The following is a 17,180-nucleotide window of genomic DNA, read 5'->3' on the forward strand; positions in this document are numbered from 1 at the left end:
ATGTATATATATATATATATTTTTTTTTCCCCTCTAATTTTGGGGCAGTTTGGGATTAAGGATTTGGTATCTGTAGGAAATTTCTAGATCCAAAAAAAGTTAAGGTCAAAGACAATTCATCTGTTTTGGGAGAGGATTTTGTGTGTGTGTATGGAAAAACTGCTAGTTCTGGGTCACTCTTCTTACACCCAGACACACTGAAGGGCTAGAAGGGATCCTTCTCGAATCATGAGGGATGAAAACGAGCAGATTCCCTCACCTCCTGCTCTCAGGTGAACGTCCGAGTGACAGAAACGTTCATGTGCCTTCTGGAGAGAAGGAAAAGGTGCAAAGGCGCTCACGGCCTGAGGGGTGGGGGGTGGGGCGGACACCCGCCACGGTCGGTGGGGATCGAGGGGCTTCCGCCTCCCGGGAGGCATTGTCGGCGGCGGGCCGAGGGCAGCGCGGCTAGCGCGGGGCCCCCGCCATCCCCAGGCCACGCTCCCCCGCGTTCCCTGCGGCTCGTGCCCGGGCGGCCGCCGCAGTCCCGGCGCCGTAGCCGGGCGTGGGGTCCAGGGGGCGCTGTGGCCCAGCGGCACCGGCGGCAGGAGCGGCCACGGCGACGCTGGAGGCTTCGCGGAGGATCCCCGCCTGCAGCACCTCGGTTGTCCCGCCGCAGCCTTGCGCCCCCGGCCTGGTTCAGCGGCGCTCCTCCGGGAACCGCGTGGCTGCGGCGGCCCGTGAGCCCGATGAGGCTCGGCGGGCGCTGGGCCTCAGTAGCAGCGGCGACCACAACCCCTTCAAGAGCGGGAGGCTTCGCGGCGGCGCCTGGGGCCGCGCCGGTGCCCTCCGGAGGAGACTGTCGACTCAGGGACGACCCCCTCGGCCATGCTGTGGCGGCGGCGGCCGCTGTTCGAGGTGCGTGTGGCGCCGCGCGGTCCCGGGCTCTCTGGCCTTCCGCCGCGGGGAAGGGCCCTGGCAGCAGCCCTCGGGCCGGGCGGACGGGGCGTCCTGCTGCTGCGGCCGCCTCCCCCACCCCGCGGCTCTGGGCCCTCACCCCTTCTTCTCCGCGTCCCCCGGGAGGCGGGAGGCGCGTGGGGGGCGACTAGGCCCCGCGCCGCCGGGAAGCCCTCGCCCTGGCCTTGGTTCCGGCGCGGCCGGGTGTGTGGAGCGGGGGTGTTGGCGGGGGCACTGGCACCCTTCAGGTTGGCCCCGGGCCCGTGCCGAGCGCAGCCTCTTATCCCGGGCCCGGCACGTACATCCTAGAGGGAGGCAGAGGACGCCTGTTTGCAAACAGCCTAGGCTTTTCCGCGCCCCATACCGAGTCCCGCAAAGTCCCGGGGGGAGGGGCGGGAGGGCTGGTGAGAATTGGAGTGCGGAAAGTGCGGGGCTCTGAGAGCCCCCAGTACTCCCGAGTGTCATTCACCGATCTGACTGCGTTGAAAACAACCGTTTGCGTTTTATTTGAGCTGAAATTTCATCACCTGCCAGTGGCTCATCCCCGCCGCTTTCTATTACATTATATTTTGCCTCTAAGAGTGGTCTGGCTTGGAGAAAGCCCCATTCTATCGTTGCGCCAAGTTTCCTACGTAAATACAATTATAAAAAAATATATATATATTTTTACAATGGTCTTTCCCCCTTCTCCCTAATAAGAGAGTGTAAATATTTTAATGCCTCAGTTCTTGGTACAAAAATGTTCCACCTAAATAGATCCACAGAACAGATGACAAGAGGATTTTAAAAAGTCGTGCTAACTATTCTAATAACATACCTGATGGAAATGGGACATGGTCTAAATTTTGGAGGTTAAGTGATATGTTCTGGTATTAATGTGGAAAAAAAGGGATGATTACAGTTTGATACCTTAAGTCAGGTGTTTGGGTGTTTATGGTTTATGATAAATGTGGTTATAGGTTATTCTTGTTTTCCTATTATGTATGTGAAGGTTGTAGGATTAATAAGTACTTCTAAAACTTATAATCGTGAATAAAATAAATATGCTTACTGTAGAAAATTTGAGAAGTACAGAAAGGTACTGTGTCAACTCAAATATTTAATAGTGAGGGAAAAGTCACCCATAATTTTATAATTAGTACTTTTTTTTTTTTTATTTGACAGAGAGAGAGACAGCTAGAGAGGGAACACAAGCAGGGGGAGTGGGAGAGGGAGAAGAGGCTTCCCGCCGAGCAGGGAGCCCGATGCGCGGCTTGATCCCAGGACCCTGGAATCATGACCCGAGCCGAAGGCAGGCGCTTAACGACTGAGCCACCCAGGCGCCCCTATAATTAGTACATTTTGATGGTCATTTGAAGTTTTAAATGGGCTTGCACTATTGGTGATTTAAAAATTATTGATTTATGATTATTTTATTAATCAAATTATTATGATTTAATTATTATTTCTATTAGGTTCAGAGTTCAACTGTTCCCTTTTACTGTTTAACACCCAGTCATTTGTGTAAGACTTATAAAAATGTTGTACTGAATTACATTGTGGTCATAGTTGAATTCATCAACTTAAACAGAGTAACATTGGGTAACTACCTAAAAGACCTCTGACTTGAGAGCTCATGAGGTCTAGGGAGGTTTGGTGTAGTAAACATTTTTGAGGACCTATCCTGTTAGATGGAGTAGCCTTGGATTGTTTTTGTAAGATTTTGCTTAAATATTTATAACTGTAAAAAACTGGCTTGATTAAAAAAAATTGGGGAGATTAAGTTTCAAAAGTCTAGTTCAGTTCTTAATGTGTCTCTGAAGACTACCCTCATTAGCATCAGCTGAGAGTGCTTGTTAAAATTTGCAGATTCCTGGTACCTTGAATCAGAATTTCTAGCGATAATGGTGGCCCAAGGATCTTTATTTTTATCAAGCTTCCTGATTCTTAGTCCTACTAAAGTTTGAGAATCACCATCTAATAAGTTAAACTTAGATTAAGTTAACTAATCTTGGGGCGCCTGGGTGGCTCAGTTGGTTAAGCGACTGCCTTCAGCTCAGGTCATGATCCTGGAGTCCCAGGATCGAGTCCCTCATCGGGCTCCCTGCTCAGCAGGGAGTCTGCTTCTCCCTCTGACCCTCCCCCCTCTCATGTGCTCTCTCTCTCCTCTCATCCTCTCTCTCAAATAAATAAATTAAAAAAAATCTTAAAAAAAAAAAGTTAACTAACCTTGTCAAGCCTAATGACAGTATCTGTTTTCTAGCAAAGCTATCAATCTTAAGTGGCAATACAGTCATTTCTCATAGCAACAGATAATGGTGTTTACAATCTTAGAAAGAAAGTTGAATCAGCTATCCCTTGAAATACCCTTTAACATATATTGAGAGCCTTTTCTGGTAGCTGTGGTATTATAGAAGGATACCTGGCCACTTATCTTGCACTTAATCTCTCCTTGGACTTTGAAGTCATTGTCTATAAAAATGTAGATAGATATTATACTTGCCTTGCAAGGCTTTTAGGGTGAAGTCATCTGAACCGGTTTTGTAATTTGTAGAAGATCTTTATAAAATTTTAGCTATTAAGTGTCAGGTCCTGTCTTTGGTGTTCTAGGAAACACAAAAATGAACAGTGGTCTCTGCTAGCAACTAGCCAACTGTGGAAGCAGAACATGTTTAACTCTTAAAAGGCAGCGTCAGACAAGAGTTGGTAATTGAGTTGAATATGCTGGATCTCTCTTTAAGGCTTCTAATATTTAATCCAATAGCTTACCTTTTAAGAATATTAGTAATTTTTATATGTGGTCATTCCCTTATCTTCCAATTCCTGATTCAGTGTTTTATTCTGTAAGGAGAAAGTTGTATATGTTGCTTGGTAAGCAATAGTTGTATATTAACTCCCTTAGACAGAATGAATGAAGATGATCCCATTTCTACCAGTGTTCATCCCATTCAGTAAACTTTTATTTGGCACCTGTTATGTGCTGGCCACAGACGAGTTGCAAGGCACAAATCTTGTTTAAAAGATAATTGCCTGGATTTTAACTTAAATTCTTATGTCCCTAAAGGATGGTGTGTGTGTGTGTGTGGTGTTTTATGGTTGTTAACTGCATGATGTGCAGAGTATGGAGTCAGATGTGGGCAGGAATCCTTATTACAACTTTTAGAACAATGCGACATTTAGATCCTGAGTTGCTTCTTATGTAGTAATAATTGGAGTAATAGTTCCCATCACAGAGAAGTAGAACTGGTTCCATGAGATAAAAAATAATAAAAAGCAATTAGCTCAGGATCTGTCTCTTAGAAGGTGCCCAATAGATGTTCACATCCATTCCTTCTTTTGGGAAAAACAAAAACAAAAATTAAGGTTTAGAATTTCTATGTGACTTAAAACATGGTAGCTTTAATTTTTTTAGAGACTGAATCTACTTTTAGAATTCTTAAAAATTTTTTATAGAAAACAATTTTGATCGTGGTTATACATATTTCCCATTTCATTTTTACTGAATAAATGAGCTATTCTGTATGTATAGGGTACACTAATTACATTGTTGGAGTTTTATTCATTTTCCATTACTCATTTTCAGACTTTTACATGATTTTTTATTTTACTTGGGTGTACCTGACTTGCATTATATAGAGCAACATTCTTAGTGTATAATAATCAACAAAAGAAAGTAGATGCAGTTATTGAATAAAAATAGTTCATATACTTAGTTTTCAAAAACAGATCAATTTATTAAACTTACATTATTTAAAAATTGAAGGGTTTTCAAAACAGACTTTTCCTTACAAACTATAGTAGATTAGATCTAGATTTTTATAGCTGTCAGATATGGGATTCAGTCTTATACCCTGGAGGACCCTGGACAAATTTCCTATCCCCTTTATGCCTCAATTATTATTCTGTAAAATGAAGCTTTAATAACTCATCTTATAGGATTATTGTGATGATTAAATGATATAATGTGTAAAACAGAGTTGCAATTCAGTCCCGTGAGTCCTGGTAAATCATTGTTACCCTGAAAGTGGAAAATATACTTCTTGTTTACTTCTGTTTGAAAGAACTTGAAAGATCATTATTAATACAGTTTACAACTAGGAAATAAAATCAGTATGATTAATTTTGAACTATTAGAGATTGCTAAATTAAGGAGAAACCAAGGTATCAGTAGAGTTAGTATTTTAATGGTGTAGTTAGTGGAATGCTTTATGCTTTATAAATAAATGTTATTTAATTAAAACAATTCAAAAATGCTATTTATAAAATATTTCCTATTTTACAGATTAAGTGGTACTTAAAATTCTTTTAATTATTATAAGTAGCCCATTTATAGAACTGAACTGTTGGAAAAATGAGAACAGTTATAATGTTTTATACTTACAAAATATTTCTTGACAGCCTTTAATAAAATAAGGTAAAGATGAGGAAATCTCTGTGGACACATTGAAATCAAGAAAAAGTTATTGGGTTCGTATTAGGCAAGGGAAAAGGAGAACTTAATGTGTGTTGATGGGTATCTTGAGGCATTTGGGATTTTATATTAGAGAACTATTTATAAAAATGTTAATTTTTTCCTATAAATTATCTTTTAGTTGAAAATCCTTACATTTGTCTAATTAAGCTTAAAAAATGCTTTTGTGGCCCTAGGCTTTGGACTGTAATAGTTTAGTTGATAATTCTATGGTGATTTATCTTTTTTCTGATTGTTTATGATAATGTATCCTTAAGGATATGTGACTTAATATCTATGATGGTAGTTCTTTTGCATTTTTTAAAATACAGAAGTAGTAAGTCCATGCCCTAGGTTTTCAAGATTAATTAAGCTTAAATGAAAATTTAGTATCTTTTGAGGGAAGGAGTCTTAGGAAATAAGACCTAAGGAAATGGTAAAATGAGTCTAGAATTTTTCATTAATTAGGAAAAGTTTGGGTATATTCAGTCCTGGGTTCTTCTGGCTATTTGAAATAATATTTACTTTAGAGAAATAATATTAACTTTAAGATGTGAAGTGAAGAGCACATGTATTTCAGCTAAATTTAAAATATTACATAAGGCTCTTTTTTTTTTAAATAACAGCTTTATTGAGATATAGTTCAGATACCATACAGTTAATCGATTTAAAGTGTACAGTTCAATGCTATTAGGATACTCAGAATTATGCAGATATCACCACCATCAAATTTTAGACATTTTCATTACTCCAAAAAGAAATCCACTTCCTGTTTTCCTCCCAATCTACCCAGCCCTAGGCAACCACTAATGTGCTTTCTGCCTATATGGATTTACCTATCAGTTCTGGACATTTCATATAAGTGGAATCATAGGATATGTGACTGGTTTCTTTCTTTTAACATAATGTTTTCAGGGTTTGTCCATGTTGTACCATGTATTAGCACTTCATTTCTTTATACTGCCGAATGATACTCCATTATATGGATATACCAGATTTTATTTATCCCTTTGTCAGTTTGGGTTATTTTTTTCTTTTTGGCTGTTATGAATAATATTGCTATGAGCATTTAATGTGCAAATGTTTTCCTTTCTTTTGGGTACGTACCTAGTTGCCAGGGTCAAAAGGTAACTCTTTGTTCAAATCTTTTCAAGGACCAGCACCATTTTACATTCCCACCAGCAGTGTAAGAGGGTTCCAGTTTCTGCACATCTTCACCAACCCTTGTTACTGTCTTTTTGATTAGAGCCATCCTAGTGGGTGTGAAGTGGTAAGTTAAGCCTCTATTTGAGGATTATAACTTCCATTTACAGTCATTAGGTAAATTGTTGAAGCTTTTACTTGCAGATAAATTGCCAGATTCTTTGATAATATGGAGTCTTTTTTACCTTGAGGATAAAAGCTGTGAACTTTCCAGTTTCCTGTTTAGTAAACAGTGAACTCGACAGAGCTAGTTAACCGCTTTGGGTGGTAATGGGGATAGTGGTATGGGGATTTCCAACTGAAAGGCTGTCTTCTAAGAATATTTCTTAACAAAAGGCAATTGTAAACATTAGGTTTAGTTTTCCTTTAATTGCTAAAAATTTCTAAAAAGATACGAGTCCAATGCATGTTTACCCATTTACATTTCTAAGCAGTGAGGTCTGACAGATTTTAAGGATTGCCATTACCTCTCCATGATATGTAATTCTATATAAATACAGTTGAGTCATTGTTCTTTATTCTTTTTACCCCCAAGGATTTTAAGTAATCTCTACACCCAATGTGGGGCTAAGACCTAAAACCCCAAGTTTAAGAGTCATATGCTCCACAGACTGAGCCAGCCAAGTGCCCCTATTCTTTATTATTATACATAGCATAGTCTGCTATTGTTTGTTCCCATTCAAGATATTAAAGCTTTTCTATGAGGTTTTGTAGGACACAGTTTAAAGTCAGCAATAATGACTTGCTAATGTTTCTAAAGTTTTTTTCAAACTAGTTAGGAAATACTGCAAGGAACTATTTATTGTTTGAGCAAACAAAGTGCAAGTTTGAACCTTCATTCTACATGCAGTGGATCACCCACAGTATTTTCCCACCTGATTAGGATCACTTTCAGGTCTTTCAACTGAGTGAGCTAAAAGGCTTCACTGGTTTGTTATACAGTCTTTTAGTTGTTTTGAATGTCAGAGTTTCTACAGAAAATTACCAAAAACAATAGTTCTGGAGCCTTTTGAACTAGGATTAATGAAGAGGTATGCATTTCTGTTTGTAATATGGTTCTTTTTTTTTTTTTAAGTTTTTTTTTTAAAGATTTTATTTTTAAGTAATCTCTACACCCAAGATGGGGCTCAAACTCACAACCCTGAGATCAAGAGTTGCATGCTCTGTGGATTGAGACAGCCAGGTGCCCCTGTAATATGGTTCTTTTCTAACCTCTCATGGTTACAGTTTGGTAGTTTATCTGCCAGAGTTTATTAAAATGAAAAAGTAAATGGTATATGTTTTTGTTACTATATCTAAGCAGAACATAGCTCTCTCACAATTCTCATTACTAAAATAAAGAGCAAGCAGTTTAAAAGTTTTGTGGAAACATTGTCAGGGTTTATGTAAATTTTAGTCTCCATTTTTCATTTTCAATTGAACAAGAGAAACAACCCTTAAAAAGTAGTTGAAGCAAAACACTGCCAGTTTGAGAAAAACCTTAAGAATACATCGTCTAGACCTTTTTGTGATTCTGGTGATATAACTGCCTGTAGGTGTTTTTATTTTATTTTATTTATTTGAGAGAGAGAGAGACCACGAACATGAGGGGGGGTTTGGGAGGGTGGGGAGACGGGGCAGAGGGAGAGGGAGAAGCAGACTCCCCTCTGAGCAGGGAGCCAGATACCTGCTGGATCCCAGGACCCTGGGATTATGACCTGAGCCGCCGAAGGCAGACGCTTAACTGACTGAACCACCCAGGCGCCCATATTTTTGTTTTTAATTAGTAGCTGAAGTAAACTATTTTTGAGATTATTGTGAGGTCATTCTTGGAAGGTTCTGCTCAATGTCTAAAAAAGAAGGTGCTATTGGGAGGAAGATGCTATTGCAGCTACAGCTCTGAGCGCCCCGCTCCTGCTCCTGACTCACCACTGTTCGCTCGCTCTCACCAAGGAACAAGTGGGTCAGGAAGCTGCACTTTGCCACAGCCATGGCTTTTAGTTAGCAATAATCGCGCCTTGGATAAACCTCATTGGCTATGATACTGCCACTGCGCAAAGCTCAGCCATGGCTTTTAAAGACACCGGGAAGGCATCCGTGGAACCAGAGGTGGTGATTCATCGAATTAGAACTAACCAGCTGCAACCTAAAGTATTTGGAGAAGGTATGTGTTGACTTATCAGAGGTTCAAAGGAAAAGAATCTCAAAGTGAAAGGACCAGTTCTGATGCCCACCAAGACTCTGAGAATCACTACAAGAAAAACTTCCTTGTGGTGAGGGTGCTAAGATTTGGGATTGTTTTCAGATGGGGATCTACAAGTGACTCATTGATTTGCACAGTCCTTGTGAGATTGTTAAACAGATTACTTTCATCAGTATTGAGCCAGGAGTCAGTGTTGAAGTCACTATTGCAGATACTTAAATCAGCCTTTTTAATAAATTATCAGTTGTTAAAAATAAATAAAAAGCAAGGTTTAGATTCTTTAATCTGGCACAGCCCTTTATGAGTTGGTTCCAGTATCATCATGCCTCACTTTCTATTTCTGCATGCCCCACTATCCAGTCCTTTAAACATTCCAGGTTTGGGGTGCCTAGGTGGCTCAGTCCGTTAAGTGCCAGACTCTTGATCTCAGCTCAGGTCCTGATCTCAGGGTCATGAGTTCAAACCCTGCATTGGGCTCCATGCTGGGCGTAGAGGGCCCCCCCCCCGAAAAGATTGCAGGTTTATGGAGTTTTCCTTGATTTCTTTTACCTTCTGTTACTTATTTGTATAATATAAAAATTTTGACCACTGTGTGCTGTCTTTCTGGTAGGTGTTTCACATATGTTATTTCTAATTCTTAAAATCCCCTATAATATTCATAGTGTCATGCACGTTTTATAACTAAGGGAACTGTGGCATGGAGATTTTTATTGACTTTCCTAAGCCCACATCCATGATTCAAACCATATGTCTCTGACTACAAAGTCTACACTCTTTTTCATCATGTGAACCTCTCCATGTGTTTTGTATTTGTTTTATCTTAAGATATTCCAGGGGTGTCTGGGTGGCTCAGTTGGTTAAGTGTCCGACTCTTGATTTCAGCTCAGATCATGATCTTAGGGTCCTGAGATCAAGCCCAGAGTTGGGCTCTGTGCTCAGCGGGGAGTTTGCTTGGGGTTCTCTCTCTCTCCCTCTGTCCTTCTCCCTCTTAAAAAAAAAAATTCCATAGTGCTTTAGGAAGTATTCATATCAGGAGAGTTCAACTTCAGTTGGTTGACTTTGGTGGTATTTGCCTTTAAAGTGTACTACTGGCATATAGCATTTTGCTTGAGAAAAAGATGTGGCGTGCCTGGGTGGCTCATTCGGCTTGGGGGTCTGACTTGTTTTCACCTCCAGTGGTGATCTTGGGGTCCTGAGATTGAGCCCTGCATGGGATTCTTCCTCTCCCTCTGCCCCTCTTCTGTGCTCTCTCAAAAAAAAAAAAAAAAAAAGTATGTGCATATATTTTGGGAATTTCAGCTTTCATATATGTATTTTTGAAATAGATAAATGACTGCTTTGCTATTACTAGAAAAATATAATAACTGATCTCTGGGCTTCATTTCTATGATCTGAAAATGAGTGGTGGACTAGATGTTAATGCCCCTTTCACCTTTAATATTCCATTCAAATTTCCAAAGAACTGAATGAAAAGATAGATGGCATATGGACAGCTCCAGGCAATGGTGATAGTATCATTAATGGAGAAAAAGAATAGGCGGCAATGGGCCAAGGAAAATAGGAGAATTAAAACAAGGGATTGTAATTTACATAGAAATTTCCCCTGTAATAAGTAAAGAGAATATATTTCTAAATAAAAACACAGAAACTTTGGGAATTAGCCGGATGAGTAGTTTTAACTGATGCCTCTTTCCTCCCTACCTGTTACCCCCATTCTTCTGTCCTTTCTTGTGATAGTGTATATGCGTTTGAGAAAAAAGCATCTAGAGCTGTGTTATATGAAAATAACCAGGTCACCAATAGCACACTTGAAATAAAGCTTTCGTATTGCTCATAAAGTGAGAATTCAGTAATTAAAATGTGAACCCATTATTGTAGATCTTTAGAGATTTATTGATAAAGCAAAGAAGGGCATGTTTTGCATAAAAGATGAAATGCATTTTAGTGACAAAACTTTTATATAGCCTTTCTACCCTTAAGGTATTAGAGATGCTTATTTTTTATTTTATTTTTTTAATATTTATTTATTTGACACAGAAAGAGAGAGAACAAGCAGGAGGAGCAACAGAGGGAGTGGGAGAAGCAGGCTTTCCCGCGGAGCAGGGAGCCCAATGCGGGGCTCGATCCCAGGACTCTGAGATCATGACCTGAGCCAAAAGCAGACGCTTAACTGACTGAGCCACCCAGGCGCCCCTAGAGGTGCTTATTTTGACATGTAGATAGGTGATGTTTTGGCTAGTTGGAAAATTGTTAACCAGCTAGAAAATTGTCATTCTTTTCCTTATTAACTTCTGGAGACTTTGATCAGTGAATTTTGATTTTGGAACTAAATCATCCTAGGCCGGGAGCAAGGAAGTGTTCTTTAGTCAGATAAGTTTGGGTTTTTCAATTTACTATATCCCTCAGATAGAGATTTATAAATATACTTTACTGTTTTAAAAATTGAGGAGTAGGGCGCCTGAGTGGCTCAGTCGTTAAGCGTCTGCCTTCGGCTCAGGTCATGATCCCAGGGTCCTGGGATCAAGCCCCGCATTGGGCTCCCTGCTCCGCGGGAAAGCCTGCTTCTCCCACTCCCACTCCCCTGCTTGTGTTCCCTCTCTTGCTGTGTCTCTCTCTGTCAAATAAATAAATAAAATCTTTAAAAAAAAAATTGAAGAGTAAAAGTAAAGAAACTGGTTTAACTTTGTTCAGCAGTATACTACCCAGTTTATTGGCTAGGGAACCCTTTTTCCTTTTTTTTTTTAAAGATTTTATTTATTTATTTGACAGAGAGAGAAATAGCGAGAGCAGGAACACAAGCAGGGGGAGTGGGAGAGGGAGAAGCAGGCTTCCCGCCGAGCAGAGAGCCCGATGTGGGACTCGATTCCAGGACCCTGGGATCATGACCTGAGCTAAAGGCAGATGCTTTAACGACTGAGCCACCCAGGTGCCCAGGGAACCCTTTTTCCACATAATGCTTAGCAGTACATCTTTTACTGATTTAGGTGAACTTTTATCTGTTTTATAAAGCTTCTCACAATATCCATGACTATTTCAACCCTCAGGTGATAGGCCCTGATTACTTCCCGAAGCACCTCTTCTGTTGTTCGTTACTGATAATTATTAGAAATATTTTTATTCGTTACTGATAAATATTAGAAATATTTCATATTTAGGTAAGTGCTGTTTTTCTGTAATATCTATCCTTTTGTTTTGCTTCCTAAAATTATGTAAAATAAATACTCTCATTTTAGTATCTTGAGATGCCTTGGCTAGCATAGTGATTAAAAGCTCAGGCTTTGGAATCAGACTGCCTGGGTTCAAATTTTAGTTCTGCTTTTACTGTGTGATCTTGGGTGAGTTAGTTAACTTCTCTGTGCCCCGGTTTTCTCATCTGTGAGATGGGAATAGCAGTAATACCTTAGTTAAATGAAATGATTCATAAAAGAGCTAATTACGTAATATGTTGGTTTGGTCCCTTGGGAAGCAGATATTGAGATGCAGTTAATGCAAGAGATTTTATGGGGAGTAGATAATGCAGTGAAAGGAAAGGGAGTCCAAGCTGAACTGACCTACAAAAGCCTCAATCTGTGATACAGATTAAAACAACAACAACCACAACAAAATTCAGCCAATCCAACAGGGAGCTCCAGAGCAAAAATCACCTGTTAGAGGAGTTCTGCAGTGGGGGAAAATGGCCAGGTTCTAGTATATCCACCATGTTTAGTCACTGGCTAGGAGCTGCCCCAGAAGAGTCTGGCCTCAACTGGAAAACCAAGATGAGCAGCTGAAGGCTGTTAGCTGTCTCCTTGCACCTAAATGCAAATTCTTCTTTTATTTTTTTTATTTTTATAAATGCAGGGCTTGAACTCATGACCCTGAGATCAAGACCTGAGCTGAGATCAAGCGTTGGACGCTTAACCAACTGAGCTACCCAGATGCCCCTCTTCTTTTTTTTTAATGCAGATTCTTTCTTGAAGGGAGAGCCAAGTAATTGCCACAGTCCATTTCTCATGTTGCTGGATCTAGGTCTCCAAACATTTTCTGAAAACCGTTCTTGCAGGGTTCCATGGACTTCTCTCTCTCTCTCATTTTAAAAGTAATCTCTATACCCACGTGGGGCTCGAACTCATAGCTCTGAGATCAAGAGTCTCGTGCCCCACGCAATGAGCCAGCCAGGAGCCCTGGACTTCCCTTCTTGATGGGAAACTTCAAAGAAGTGGGTTAGTGAGACAGGCTTCAGCCCCCATCTGTGTAGCTGGTCTCAGGGCTACAGTGGTTCTCATTGTCTCCTTCACTATTCAGTCTAAATTCTCCTAGCCATTAGCTATCATTTCTGTTGGTCTGGGTGGTTTACCTAGTAATACCCACCCCTCATTTTTGAGGTATCTGAGAACCATACTCTTCTCAGGCTGGAGTGGTTGCATTTGTCCACTCACAGTCACAATTGGGCAAGGAAGTATCAAATAGTATCCAGATGGATCATCTGAGTTCCACATATATTTTGTTGCTCCTATTATGTAACAGCAGACCTACTTCCTTCTGAGGATGAGGGTTAATTTACCCTGCCATGATGGTGATTCCTCTTCTTGCCTCTTGGTCCAGGGACAGAGTCCCAAATGCACTGGCTACAGCTATAACTTATAGCTCAGTATGATCCTTGACATGTCTCCTGGCAAAAGCATGCCCAGGATCTTTAACTCTGGAGCCCAGCATTGTACATATGGAAAGCACCAAGTCCTCCAGTGGATCATTGGGAATGATGGTAAGTGGAGGCCATTTCTGCTTCTGCCTTGGTTCTCAGACCTGTGTGTTTGTCCTACTGGGAACATAGCTCTGAATCAGTGCATATACAGTATCCTAGAGGATAGCACACCATTCTTGTCTCTGATCTGGTATATCAGCTGTGTCTTCAGTAAGCCATTTCAATACTCTATTAAGGCTGGATGCTTTTGTATGCTGCTGTTATGTGATAAGACCACTGGAACCCATGGTTATGGGCCCACTGCCACAATTCCTTCATTTGTGAAGTGGTTCCCTTGGTTGGATGCTATGTTATATGGGATTCTATGTCCGTGGATTAGGTACTCTGTAAGGCCTTTGCTAGTGGTATGGCTGGGGCTCTGTGGACAGGAAAGGAAAACCCATACCTGGAATAAGTATTTATTGAATACCTGTGGTGATCAACTGCTGGCCTTTTCAAGATGGATGGAATATGATGTTGTAACTGGTTGGTCAGCTTGAGGCATAGTGCTATACTGGGGGCTCAGTGTTGGTCTCTGTTACTCGCAGATTGGATGTTCAGAGGGGGTGGTAGCCTGATTGGGGCTTGCTAAGTGGGAGTCCATGCCTCCTTCTTTGCTTCTATTTTGGTTTCTGCCACACTGGCTACTTTATTCATGTCCCCATCATGCCAGTTCTGGGGTGGCTCATGTCAACTCTCTGAGTCATTTTGTTCACTTGGTTATTCAGTGTCTCTTCTACATTGGATGCTTCTTGGGGGTCATTAACATATGAAAAGAATTTTCACGCTTTATGCACTATTACACATTCCCATATGTTTATTCGTTTGCCTGCACTCATGCCTTCTTATAATAATTGTATAGTTTTTTTCCTTAAAGGCCCCTGACCAGTTAGCTAGTCCATTTGCAATTGCCCATGAGTCTGTATATATTCTCATCTCTGGCCACTTTTTTTTTTACACAAAGTTCATGACCAGATGCATCATTTGAAGCTCTATCCTTAGGAAGATTTTCCCTTTCCACTGTCAAGGTCAGCCCTAAATGTGGCTATAATGAAGTTGTTTCTTTTTTCAGCTTGCATTCACATACTGAGTCATTTATAAGCCATTTATAAGCCAGGCTTTGGCTTTTATCTCTTCCTCAAGGTGGTCATATAGGATCCCCCAAACAGCTATAGATGTGAACTGAGGAATGGGTGCTGGAACAATTGTGGTAGGCGTTAGGGAACTCTTGGTTGCCTACTTACGCAGCTTACTTGGGCCCTTTCATTCTGCTTGGGTTTGATTTTTTTTTTTTGAGATTTATTATTTTTTTTAAGAGAGAGCACGAGCACACAAGCAGAGGGAAGGGCAGAGGGAGAGGGAGAAAGAACCCCAAGCAGACTCCCTGCTGAGTGCAGAACCCCATGAAGGGCTAGATCTCATGACCCCAAGATCATGACCTGAGTCAAAACCAAGAGTCGGATGCTCAACCTACTGTACCACCCAGGTGCCCCACTTGGGTTTGATTTTCGATGTACCATTTCCATCTCATAATGGATTGTTTCTGAGCTCACTTGACTTTGTAACTTGGAGATTCCTGTTGAACCCAGCTCATTATGAGCAGTTGTGGACATGGAGTGCCCAACGGTCAAGCAATTTCTTTTCAGAGCCCAGTAGCACACCAGGAGCTTTTTTGTAATAGCATGATTGTCTTGCAGATCTCCAGGTGCCTGCATTGTGATTCTCCCACTAAGGCTTGCTATAAACTCTGTACTGTATCTTTTCCCAACATTTAGATCTCCAACAGGTTAGGGACTGCTTGCACTACAACCTGGACTTGCTGTAGAGTTGTTTCCCCTACTCAAAGCTGGCAGTGAGCCTTTCATATCACTCAGTACATGGGTTACAGCAATATTCCTATGTTTAGAATGTGTTGCCTCTGACATCTGAAGAAGCCTACCAGATGTTGTGGTTCCATTTTTGTAGTGGGAGATGCAGGATACAGTAGTTTGTCTTTTGCTTTGGAGGGAATGGGTTGGCATGACTGTGACCTCCTGAATTCCTAAAAGTTCACTGAAATGGCATGTCCTCAGATACTTGTAGAGTTTTTCTCCTGCCCTTTGGAGCACATGTATATCTTACCATGTACTTCAGCATGCTAGCCATCTCTTGTTCATCTTGCACGATCAGCATGATTAAATGGATCAGTGTGCTGTTTTGAATCTAGTTCTCTTCAGACTTTATTATGACAGAATAGGAGAATTAATATAGCCCTGAAGAAAAACCATGAATGTATACGATTGTTTATTCCATGTGAAAGGAACTGTTTCTGATTGGTATAGAAAAGAACTCATTTGCCAGATCAGTAGCTAAATGCCATACACCTGAGGCTATATATATTTATCAGGTGTAGCAAACATAATACATCTGGTAGGGGCAGCTGTGGTCATGGCTACTACTTGGTTGAGCTTGTGGTAGTCTCTAATCATTCTCCACGATACAGCTGGTTCCTGTAGAGGCAATAAAGAAACATATGAAAGGGACTACTACCCCTGCATCTTTGAGATCCTAAGGGTGGCACTAATCTCTGCCATTCCTCTTACCTTCACCCCCTATACAGTACTGTTTTTGATTTGCTATTTTGGCCAAGGGGTGGGGAAACATTTAGATATTTGCAGGTTTCACTTGGCTTTTTCCCCTATGATAGTTATTACTCCAGAGGCCAAGGACTCAGGGTAGGGATTAACCCAACTTCTAAGGATGCCAATCTTGTTATATTCAGGGCCTGGGAAAATGACTGCTAGGTGGGTCTGTAGACCAGTGGACCCCACTATAAGCTGGAGTTTGCTTAGTTCCTATATTCTTTTTCCTATAATAGGGCAAGAATGATGTTCCAGGTGTCTAGATATCAACATCAACTCAGACTCTGTGACCAACAGTTCTTTAAATGTCTGGGTATTTTCCTTTTCCCACTGTATAGTCACTGGAGTAAATAGCCGTAGATGTCATTGGAGAAGGACTTGGGGGTAATCATTTAAATATATATTTGTATATATTTAACATATATATATGTTGCAGGGTCTTTGCTCCTGGGGAACCAGCCATCTCTTTAAGCTGGTGGGTCTGGATTTGAAAACTAGATCAGATCTAGGAATTAGGCAAGGGATAGTAGTTTTTTTAATTAAGGGCACCACCCTTAGCCTTGTGCTTATACATTCTTGCCTTATTTTGATTGTATATATTAAGCAGCACTGTTGACTGCCTGTTTTGCTCTAATGACACCGTGTTCTGTTAACTATCTCCACAGTGCCCTGTGGGTCAAGGTTTATTGGCTATTTCCCATCTTGCCAGTTATGATGATAACTGTGGTCCACTGGCTTCTGGTTTTAAGTGCCATCACCTGGTTTCTGTTGCTTCAGCGCATCATTATCCCTATTGCTATCAATGAGCCAAACTCCGACAGCCTGTATTTTTTTATTTTTATTTTTTATTAACATATAATGTATTATTTGTTTCAGGGGTACAGGTCTGTGATTCATCGGTCTTACACAATTCACAGCGCTCACCATAGTACATACCCTCTCCAATGTCCATCACTCAGCCATCCCATCCCTCCCACCCCCTTCCACTCCAGCAACCCTCAGTTTGTTTCCTGAGATTAAGAGTCTCTCATGGTTTGTCTCCCTCTCTGGTTTCGTCTTGTTTCATTTTTCCCTCCCTTCCCCTAT

General features: G+C 41.0%; 1 protein-coding gene and 1 pseudogene across 2 annotated transcripts in view; one reads left to right on the forward strand and one right to left on the reverse strand.

Annotated features, from left to right (window-relative positions):
• Positions 1–576: 576 nt before the first annotated feature.
• ZFYVE9 (zinc finger FYVE-type containing 9) overlaps positions 577–17,180 on the forward strand; it is a 173,014-nt gene continuing 156,410 nt past the window's right edge. For both annotated transcript variants that reach the window (XM_081816939.1, XM_081816940.1), the window contains exon 1: positions 577–897. The gene's annotated coding sequence lies outside the window, so the exon portion shown is untranslated. The remainder of the gene's footprint in view (positions 898–17,180) is intronic.
• On the reverse strand, positions 8,533–8,609 carry LOC115940520 (U4 spliceosomal RNA; annotated as a pseudogene).

The sequence above is a fragment of the Leptonychotes weddellii genome, chromosome 4 (assembly GCF_054177405.1).
Source record: "Leptonychotes weddellii isolate Sample4059 chromosome 4, ASM5417740v2, whole genome shotgun sequence".
Classification (NCBI taxonomy): domain Eukaryota; kingdom Metazoa; phylum Chordata; class Mammalia; order Carnivora; family Phocidae; genus Leptonychotes; species Leptonychotes weddellii.